Source organism: Triticum aestivum, chromosome 1A (assembly GCF_018294505.1).
Source record: "Triticum aestivum cultivar Chinese Spring chromosome 1A, IWGSC CS RefSeq v2.1, whole genome shotgun sequence".
NCBI classification, from domain to species: domain Eukaryota; kingdom Viridiplantae; phylum Streptophyta; class Magnoliopsida; order Poales; family Poaceae; genus Triticum; species Triticum aestivum.
In genome coordinates, this window is record NC_057794.1 from 15,498,384 (window position 1) to 15,509,256 (window position 10,873).

The window sequence follows — 10,873 nt, forward strand, 5'->3', positions numbered from 1 at the left end:
CCGGCGGCCACCATGGGCGCCGCCCCTCCCCGAGCCCATACACACACACACACAAGCATGATGAACACACACACACACGTACATATGTATGAATTAATGCATGCAAATATTAGTATATATATATTTTGTATGTTTAATTAGTTTAGATTTTTTAGATTATTATTTTTTCACTAGTATATATGTATGAATGCATGTTAGATGGATATAATTAGTGTTTAATTAGTATGGAAATTTTTTATATAATGTTGTTTTTCAGTTTTTTAATGGATGTATAAAAGTTGTGTTTTCTGTTTTTAGTGTTAGATGCTTAATTAGTATGAAATAGCATATAGAACTTTGACATATGCAATGATAGCATAATTAGTGTTATATAGAAATGTTAGAAATTTTAGTTATCAAAATACAATCATTAAAAAATGTTACTTTTTGCGGGCATATTGCTAGTATTTGTTCTCGACGATGCCCGGCCCGCATCCTCGTCGTCGACCCGTCCGCGACGACGTCCGACTGACCCATGTCCGGGACTGGGCTCCGCCGGGCTGGCACTGGGAGGTGCTGCCTGGAGGGGCGTGCCGCTTGATGAGGAACCCGGCCCCGGGTCCCGTCGTCGACCCTGATCTCGTTTGGTGGCGTTCACGTGGGCCAGTTTCGGTGCGGAGGGAGCCGGCCCCGTCGGAGGTGGTACGTCGCCGTGTCAGGGAGGAGAACGAGCACGTCCATCGCTACATGGTTGCGTTAGAGGGCGGCAGGTTCTCCAATACCTGGCAGTTTCTTCAGGGATCTCACTTCAGCTATGATCCTGTGAGGGTTCCTTCTCTTTGTGTGTCCACCGCCCGCGCTGCAGGAACTGCGAGTATCCTAGATTCTTCTGTAGTATTCGATCTTTAATTAGCTACCTAGCCAGTGATGTACTATTTAATATTATATATTATTTGAGATGATGTATTCGAGATTATATCTATTATTCGAGACGATGTATTCGAGATTATATCTATTATTTGAGATGATGTATTCAAGATTATATCTATTATTCGAGACGATGTAATTTGAATACTAAATTATTTTATATTTATTTTGGCATAGTTAAATAAAAGCTATGGCGAACAATACCAACAGAGAGGGAGAACAGACCATGTTCGATATAATACGCGGGCCAGATGATGATCAGAATGAAGAAGATTATGACGGCTCCGAATTTCTAAACAACACCGGAGAGGGTGATATGATATTCGATCGCGACGACCGAATTGATGAAGTCATGACCGGCGAGGTATATATATTTATATAAGCAGACATCTGGTGATCATCACATGTTTTAAATGAGTTGAAGATATATTAACGAATCGATCTTTCTTGAAGCACCTCAAATACAATGAAGATATACTACTTCCTTACAACTTCCAGTGAGTCACACTTTCTTGTACTACAAATTTTCTGTTTTTGCCTACTAACTAGCTACATGTTTTTGCTTACATATGCCCGCTTAATTAAGACATGCAAATGTGTGTGCATGCAGATTTAACTGGATCTTGTGTATCATTAAAGTTGACGCCGGAACAGTTGAAATACTGGACTCACTACTCAAAGCAAATAGTGACTATAACATCTTGTTTGGGATAGTCAACAGGTAATTTCAACCATTATTAACTATATATCTCGGCCTATTTAGTTCGTCATTTCATGATATGAAATATTTAATAATCCCTTTATTCATTTTCTTTGTCGGCGGGCAGGGCTTGGGCAAGGTTCCTCGGCGTCACGGAAGGCGAATGGAAACGACAGTTGAAATGGTTTCGACCCAAGGTAAGTAATTAAGTAGTACTAGCTAATCTCTTTAATTATCATGCTTGATTAATTATTATCTGATCAAATTAAATTCCATTCTCGTAATAAAGGCCCTGAAGCAGGCGCAGGGGACTAATCGTTGTGCATTCTGCGTTTGCGAGAATATTCGCATGATGACGTCTGAAAGGAGCAGATCTCAAAGACAGGAATGGGTACGCTTGTCAGAACACTATTCACAATTTTTATACCATTATCGATATCTAGTCACACAACTAATACACATGCATATTGATCTCCTTCTTAACAGTTCACAAAGGTGCGGGACAAGCTCCTAGAAGCGGAGCGCGTAGAAGCACTTCAAGAGGAAATAGCGGGATTTTTGCTCGACCAGGTCATAAATCCGAAGGGAGAATAATATTACCCGCTACCGCCCCCATCGACCAGGTCATGAACCACTTCCAATTGTCATCGTGCTCCGAAGACACCAATTAGGCTAATGCCATTGGCTCCGAAGGCAACATGCATATGTAGGAGAAATTATATATAGCTATACATGTGTGTATGTGTGAATTAATATGGTGGTTTGTGAGACATTGATGATATATATATGATTGGTTCTACTAGAAATTCTATTTATATATATATATATATATATGTATGTATATATATATATATATATATATATATATATATATGCATAACGTGTACAATGTGTAGTATCGTAAAATACCAGCAAACGAAAAAGAATTAAAATGGAAAACATAAAATTAAATGAAAAAGAAATCATAAAACCAAAAAAACCCCAAACATTTTAGTACCGGTTGGTGTTACCAACCGGTACTAAAAGGCTCCCGGCCCCCGGAGCTGGCTCGTGCCACGTGGTTGCCCTTTAGCACCGGTTCGTGCTGAACCGATACTAAAGGGGAGGCCTTTAGTGACCACACTTTAGTGCCGGTTATGAAACCGGCACTACCGGCACTAAAGGGCCTTACGAACCGGTGCTATTGCCTGGTTCTGCACTAGTGCCATCTGGATGTTTCATAGATATTCGGCCAAAGATCAACTAATATAAGTTCATAAATCAGAGGCAAAGAAATGCTTATCACTCGTTTGTCGAACAGATACTAACAAAACAATGGTAAGGTGAATGAATAATAACCTTGGAGGTGAATAATAACAAGAAAGAAAAACGTGAAGGGTGAATAAATGAAGGTGTTTGTATGCAAATTTCACTGTCCATGTGCTTCCTTGGTGTGCCTTTGTCACATTGGCAGCACCAAGTCACTTCAAAGCACCGTGACGTGGCAAAGAACTTAATCAGGATTTATGCCAAACCACATGCTAGGGGACAATGATCAATTTGATTTGATTAATAAATTTAGTTATCCAAGATCATATTTACTCTGTTAGTAATATAATAGATTCCAGATTCCGGTTATGCAGGCCTTCCCTTCCATTCCATTTGGAATCTGCTCTCTCCCTCTCCACATCCCACTCCCACTACCAAACATGCATCAGAAAACACAAAAAGAATAATGAAGTAGTTTTTCACACGATATGAGAACAGGTTTGCTGTATTCAGTGTAGTTCTGAACTTATGATCCTTCATAGGAAAAACGAAAACGGCTTCAGGTTTTAATCGCTCCAAATTCAGGGTTTAACTGCTGAAAATTCTTAGGTAAATGTCGGTTTTTAGCACACTTTTTCAGGTTTTTAACTTCTGCAAAATATAATATTAACTGTTACAGAATCAATTTGGAACTTCCTATTTCAATGCATAACTTTTGAGACTAACCGGGACACAAAAAATGTGGATTGAAGAGAAGGGGGGCCAAATCGTCGCCCTCTTGGTTCGATCTGAACGGCGGGTGCGCCGTATCTCCTAGGCTTTCGCATCTGTGCGCTTATATCCCTGTTGCCGCCAGTCGCAAGGAAGATGGCGAGCTCGCCCCCGCCCTCCTCCACTAGAGACAACTCACCGGCGGAGGAGGCGAGCGTCTTTGTTTGTTCAGTATTGTGTTGAGTCCCCAAGGGAACATGGTGCTGTGTAAGCAATATTGGGAAGCACATGGTTGTTGAGATTTAGGATTTGTTGGTTTCAGTTCGTTTCAAGTTTTACTCCTGAATACTTTGAGATTAGTTTGTCTGCTGAGAACAATATAGGGTTAGTATAAAGTATGGAGATACATCTAAAATTAAGTCTGGACATCATATTTTGTCTTTGCTATGTCACCAGTACCAGGCGTTCAAGTTTTTCTTTTAGTTGCTGAAATGAGCTATTTTTGTTTTTTCTAAGGACGTGTCCAATGCGGCGCTACTTGCCTATCATGAATCGTGAGTTTTGTTGGCATTGCTGGTTCATGAAGAGTTTGACGCCACTCGACATTTTCACCTCAAAAAATAAAAAGATTCTGACGCCGACCAATTCTCCTACCGAGGATACTCCTATCGACAGTCGATCGACAATTTGAGGTAACTGAATGAAATGCAAATAAACAGCTGACTTTGGTATAATTGATTGCATCCATGATCCACATGTCAGATGCCCTTATACTTTCCCATGCTTTAATATTGCCATGCTCGTTCTCAAGCTATGACTATTGCATGAAAAACTTAAGTAGATGCTTGTTATTCTTCGATTAGGACAATTTCGGAGGAGTTGGTCATGACTTAGAAACAGAACTCCCCTGAGAAGGCATCGCTAGGTACAAACCTTATAGAATATGCAAGCAAGCAATGACATTACCTTTGCATGCATGTTTTCCTTCTGCTGCTAATCTAACAAGCAACAATAATGTGTATAGTAGGATCTATGGACAATCACCTCCATTGGCGCCATGAAACCGAGAGCAGAAGAGTGACATGAACCTGAGTGACCCTACCAAGGATCGTGCTGCTGCACATAATCGCTCTATTGCTCGACAACGCAGCAGAGTATCGACACGAATTGCTCTTCTCCAGAGTGTGTACATTCAAGAAATGCTCTGCACATAATTTCTATTTTTTCTTCCATTCAACTATTAATGGAGCCAATGGTGAAATGTGCAAAGCATTTTTCACAGGTAATTTCCCTCGGAAATCTTGCTTGCCGGCCTCGTCTTTTCCTTCAGGTTGGTCGTTTGTCGTCTAAGTGGCAAGGTGAGCTAATTACTTTGTTCAATCTAGGGTCAAGATTCATCTCCCCTTCACCATTATTCACTTTCTATGCAATTATTCCATTGATCCATAAGTTTGGCATCCTCTGTTTGAGCATTTAGCTTGCTTTTGCTGCCAATTACAAATTGTTTGCATCTGAACACCAGTGGCGGAGCTATGTGTGCTCCTGGGGGTGCTGTGGCCCCCCCAGCCTAAGCAAAAAGTGCGAAGGAATTTTTTTAGAGGGTTTAGATGAATATAAATTTAGTATCTGGCCCCCTCAGGTCTGCCAGTTTTACCATTTGCCCCCCCCCCCCTAGACTTTCTTCCTAGCTCCGCCAGTGCTGAACATACTGGCCCATTTCACCAAGGAAATTCCCTTGCTATGCTAAAGTAAACCTGTTATCAATTGCATTTTTTAACAAAACTTATCACTACTTACTATACTTAGTTTCTACTGATTTTCACCGAGAAATATTGGAGGCTAGGTAGTTGAATTCAAAATCGGTCCTATAAGCCCTATGTAGTTCCCATTCACTTTATAAAGGTAGGCGAAGCACGCACGAACCAATAGCAACTACATGATGCAGCCGCTCAACGCCCAATCCAATTTTGCTGCATCACACACCTTTAAAAAGACACTTCATTGTTTAATCCGCATTTTTTGGGACTTGGTACATCCGGAAAATGATTGACTCCGGACTTCTTAAGAAGGCTATAGGAAGAGGGTTTAGAGATCCTTCTTCGCAAAACCGGGAAATTTCAGGGAGATTGTTTTAAAGGCACCTAGCTATTTCAGTACTCTCTCTAATAGTCGGTTCGGTGTCCTATTGTTCAATCAATTTTGTGAACCCGCAGAAAAGCAGTACTTGTTTATCGAAACAGAATAATGTTATGACCATCCAGAAGTTCCTTTGGAGTTTCCATGATCAATTTAACTTATAAAACCTTTTTGTTATGTACTATTCATGTTTTTTTGGAAAATAGAATAATATTATGAGTATCCAAAAGTTCCTTTGGAGTTTCATGATCAAATGAACTTAAAACTTATTTCATTATGCACACATGTTTTTTTGGTCAGTACTTATAAGATCTTGCCGAATAATTTTCCGAAATTTTCACCAAGCAACTGTTTTTTTCTTCAGGATTGTGGGAAATAGGAGCTCAGCTGCTAGGCCATTCTATTGGTGTACCAATTCTGGATTATTCATTATGTTCTCTTTATTGCTAATGATAAACGTCCTTCCAGTATGACAACCTTAAATTTCGCCATTCTATTGGTGATTTTTTGGTATTTCATTGCAGGAGACACCAAATGTAGAGTCACCATATCTAACTTTTACTTTGACATGGCTGGGTGTTCGTCTTCTACATATCTGTTTTATGCTCTATTGTCTACTTACCAACAAGAAGATAAGTTGAATGCTTCACCTTGGCAAAGTGCAGCTGTGAACGTTTTGGTTCTTCTGGATTTTAATTTGTTAAATGGTTCTGTTGTGATATAGGAAGTTAGAGTTATTGAGACAAACCTTGGAATCGAAAGGGTTTAGGCTTAGTAGAACTAAAACCGAGTACATGATGTGCGGTTTCAGTACTACTAGGTGTGAGGAGGAGGAGGTTAGCCTTGATGGCCAGGTGGTACCTCGGAAGGACACCTTTCGGTATTTGGGGTCAATATTGCAGGAGGATGGGGGTATTGATGAAGATGTGAACCATCGAATCAAAGCCGGATGGATGAAGTGGCGCCAAGCTTCTGGCATTCTCTGTGACAAGAGAGTGCCACAAAAGCTAAAAGGCAAATTCTACAGGACGGCGGTTCGACCCGCAATGTTGTATGGCGCGGAGTGTTGGCCGACTAAAAGGCGACATGTTCAACAGTTAGGTGTGGCGGAGATGCGTATGTTGAGATGGATGTGTGGCCACACGAGGAAGGATCAAGTCCCGAATGATGATATACGAGATAGAGTTGGGGTAGCACCAATTGAGGAGAAGCTTGTCCAACATCGTCTGAGATGGTTTGGGCATATTCAGCGCAGGCCTCCAGAAGCTCCAGTGCATAGCGGACGGCTAAAGCGTGCGGAGAATGTCAAGAGAGGGCGGGATAGACCGAATTTGACATGGAAGGAGTCTGTTAAGAGACCTGAAGGATTGGAGTATCACCAAAGAGCTAGCTATGGACAGGGGTGCGTGGAAGCTTGCTATCCATGTGCCAGAGCCATGAGTTGGTTGCGAGATCTTATGGGTTTCACCTCTAGCCTACCCTAACTTGTTTGGGACTAAAGGCTTTGTTGTTGTTGTTGTTGTTATTGTTGTTGTTGTTGTTGTTGTTGTTGTTGTTGGTTCTGTTGTGATATACTATACTTATTCAGACAGGGGGCACTAATTTATCTTCCAGCTGGTTAATAAAAAAAATTAGAAGGTCTCTTATCTGATTTCGAAATTAGATCCTTGCAACTAAACTGTTGAACTTGTTTGCCATCTCTTTGTTTACCGCATCAAACCTTAAAGTCATCTTATTCTTATGGCGTTTCTAGGCCATGTTGTACTTCTGAATTATTGCATTACACATGATTCGGTGGTTTTGATCTTAGTTGACCATGAAAAACTGTAGAGCATGCACAGTATTTTCTAACCAGGAACTTTTCCCAACTTGAGTATTGAAACTTGAAATAAGATTTTGTTCATAAATTGGAAATAAACAGGTATTAACCAATCTTGTTTGTAATTACCACTGTATAAAATAATGTAAAAATCTACATGCAGCCTAACACAATTGCCTGTAAGCAATGGAGCCAACTAAATTCATTTTCCCAGCACCAAGATGCTCATGTCAGCTTCTAAGCTTGATCTATTTTATGTATGTTTTAGAAAAGGAGGATGACCCCCGGCCTCTGCATCTGGGCGATGCATACAGCCACTTTATTAATTATTCTCACAAGACCTTACAAAGACATACAACAGCAAGACTAAAGCCACTTTCTCAGCAACAACTGCCGCTACACCTATCCAATCGATGAAGGGGCGCTGATAGTCTGGGCCTAATACCAAACAGACATCACAGCCAAACCTAAACATCTAAGACCTGAGGTCCCAACCAGGACGCCTGCCGGGTATGGGGTACCTACCAGTCCGGCTCACTCCTCAACCAGGACGCCTGCCGGGTATGAGGCCACCGCAGCCACCTGCCACCAAACCATCTTCAGAGCTGTACTGTTGCATCTACCTTGCACGGTCTAGCTACCGTCGATGCCACCATGACGCCAGACAGCTCCACCGCTCTGCGCTCGTCCATCCCGACGCGGACACTCTGAAAGATCTGTCGTGCGTAGCACCTGCCGACTAGGCATGACACAGCGTAGCACCTGTCGGTCAGGTATGACTTGACATCTCTTACCAGACGCATCTGACGCGGTTAGAACACCGCTCCTCCTGCCAACCACCACACCATTGCCGCTGCTGGAACTGACACACGAAGCCGTTCACCCATAGCAACTCCCCCAAACGCCCAAGCCTCCCAAGACGGCGCCTCCATGGAGGTTACGACGCAAAGGGCGCCGCCGCCGTCCAATCCAAGACGGATTTTGGACTTTCGTCCGGGAACGGAACGGAGGTGGATAGGAGGGACCTCGACTTCGCCATCAAGATGGGTAACGATGTCAAAGCCGTCGCCGATGCCGGGCCGAGCTAGCCGACCAAAGTTTCCTCCGGTCCTCTTCCTGTCCAACCAATCTCCATCTGCTTTGGATCTGGCAGCAGCCAAGACCCGAAAACTCCAGAGAGGGAAGCACCATAAGGCTCAACACCTCCGGCGTAGATCCACCCAGGCACCGGATCAAGGAAGACTCGACCTGGCAGCGACGAAAGCCACCATCCTGCGCCGGCCGACGGTGATCAGGCACCAGATCCCGAAGAAACGGACCCGAGACCGACGGCGCACGCAACCACCAGATCCAGCGGCCGCACCACGCCGCGAGCACGAACCCCAACCGCCGGCGCGCAGTGCACGTCGCGGCCAGGATCCATCTGCAGCGCCGCCGCACCCCGCAAAAATACGGCGCCTCCTCTCGATTGGCCGTCCCGCGCCAGCCCATTCGGGGGAAGGGGAAGGGAGCCCCGCCGCCGCCCCTGCCGGCCTGGCTTCGCCCGGCGGCGCTACTGGCGGCGGCGAGGATGGAGGAGATGCGGGAGAGTCCGGGCGCCGGCGGCTAGGGTTTCCCCCTGGTCGCCCACGGGGGCGACCCGAGGGGTACGCGGTCGGTTAGATACGTGTAACGGGGTTTTGTTGTTGTATCATCTGTGCTGCCTGTCTTCTCACTAAACTAAACCTATTGTCAAACAGACACGTTAACAAATACGATAGCAAGATTAGTGCGCACAAGCTCGCCTCAAGAGGCGCCACCGGGTGGCGCCCCAACCACTAGTGCATATTTGTAGTGAGGACGCTGCATCTTCTACGACCAAGGCTTCAGCTTAAGCGGTTTAAAATGAAGTCTATTTTTTATCCCAAAGTTTCAGGTTCAAGATAGGTTAATCTTACGGCATTTAATATATTGTTTTCTGTTTTATAATGGATTTAACCAAATTGATGCTACTGTTTCCCTCTTTTAAGTAGTTTATTTATTTCTTGGGAAAAGCTTGCCTTCAGCCGGCTAATGCACGCGTGAGCATCCGCTACTTGCGTAGCCGTCAGATCAATCTTGATCAAGCGGCCACGCTGGCCACACGTCAGTTTGCGTGGCCAGTCCTTTTCTTTTAATAAGGGTTTTGTTTCAGTAGATTTCTGCAACACATGACTAGTTTCAGAAAGAAAGAAAAAATGATTCGGTGGTGAAGGTTTTTTTTTCTGCAACTGGGGTCTTGTTTCAAAAGATTTCTGCAACATATCTTTTGTTTCAGAAAGAAAAGAAATGTTTTGGTTGTGAAGGGTTTTTTCTGCAACAAGGATCTTGTTTCAGAAACATAGCCCGAGTTGCAGCGCTGCAGGAGCGCCGGACGTTAGAGAGTGAGTGGTCAGACATTGCAACATGAGTCATGTTTTGAAAACATAGCTCTGGTTGCAGAAAACGCCGAAGAAGCGTCAGACGTGAGAGGTCGTCGCCGTCGTGCTCGATTGGAGCTAGCAGCTGCTCGCGGGGTAGAGACGGAGGAGGAGCAGCAACTCCGGCGAGCACGACAAGGACTAGTTCCGCCGGCGCGCCGGCGGCAACGATTTTGTGGTGGTGGGGGTTGGCACCGCGCTGGACGCAGCTACGTCAGGATGGCGGACAGGGGAATTTGTTTTCGAAACTGAGTGATTGTTACAGGAAGTAAGGAGGTGATCATGTGCATGGTGATTAGATCTGACGGTTGTCAGAGTATCGGACGGAGCACGGTTGCACGAGACCGTGGATCCGGTCTCTGTTCCGTTCACCTCGCCCATGCATGCACGCACGTGCCTCCCGTGCCTTGCCCATTTCCATGATGGATGGATCCGGCGTGCAGCCAGCCTGCACCGACAACCATCCACATATAACCCGGCAGAAACCAGAAAGCTGGGGCCACAGGCCACAGTTGCCCATGAAGCACGTACACACGCATGCATGCACGATGCACTTGCAAGCGTTCCATGCCCACAGGCCACGTACGTACGTACAGTCGCCCATGCAACAGTGCTGCATTACTGCTAGCTACTCACGCATCAACTGGTTGGATCTGTAAGGGTGACCAGCCAGAACGTAAAATAATACTCCTATACATTAATTAAATGTGGTAAAGGGTGACAACAGTTTGGGTAATTAATTGAAAAAGAATGTGTCACAAACCTGGAGCTCAGAGACAAAATTGGGCGTGCGTACACCGGAGCAGAACTTTTTGTGAATAATTATTTTATTACTCGCGACGTACAATGTCAAATACTTCCTTGGTCCTGACCCAAGCCATACGGCAGTTTGAACTCGTGCCCTCCTGAAGTTCC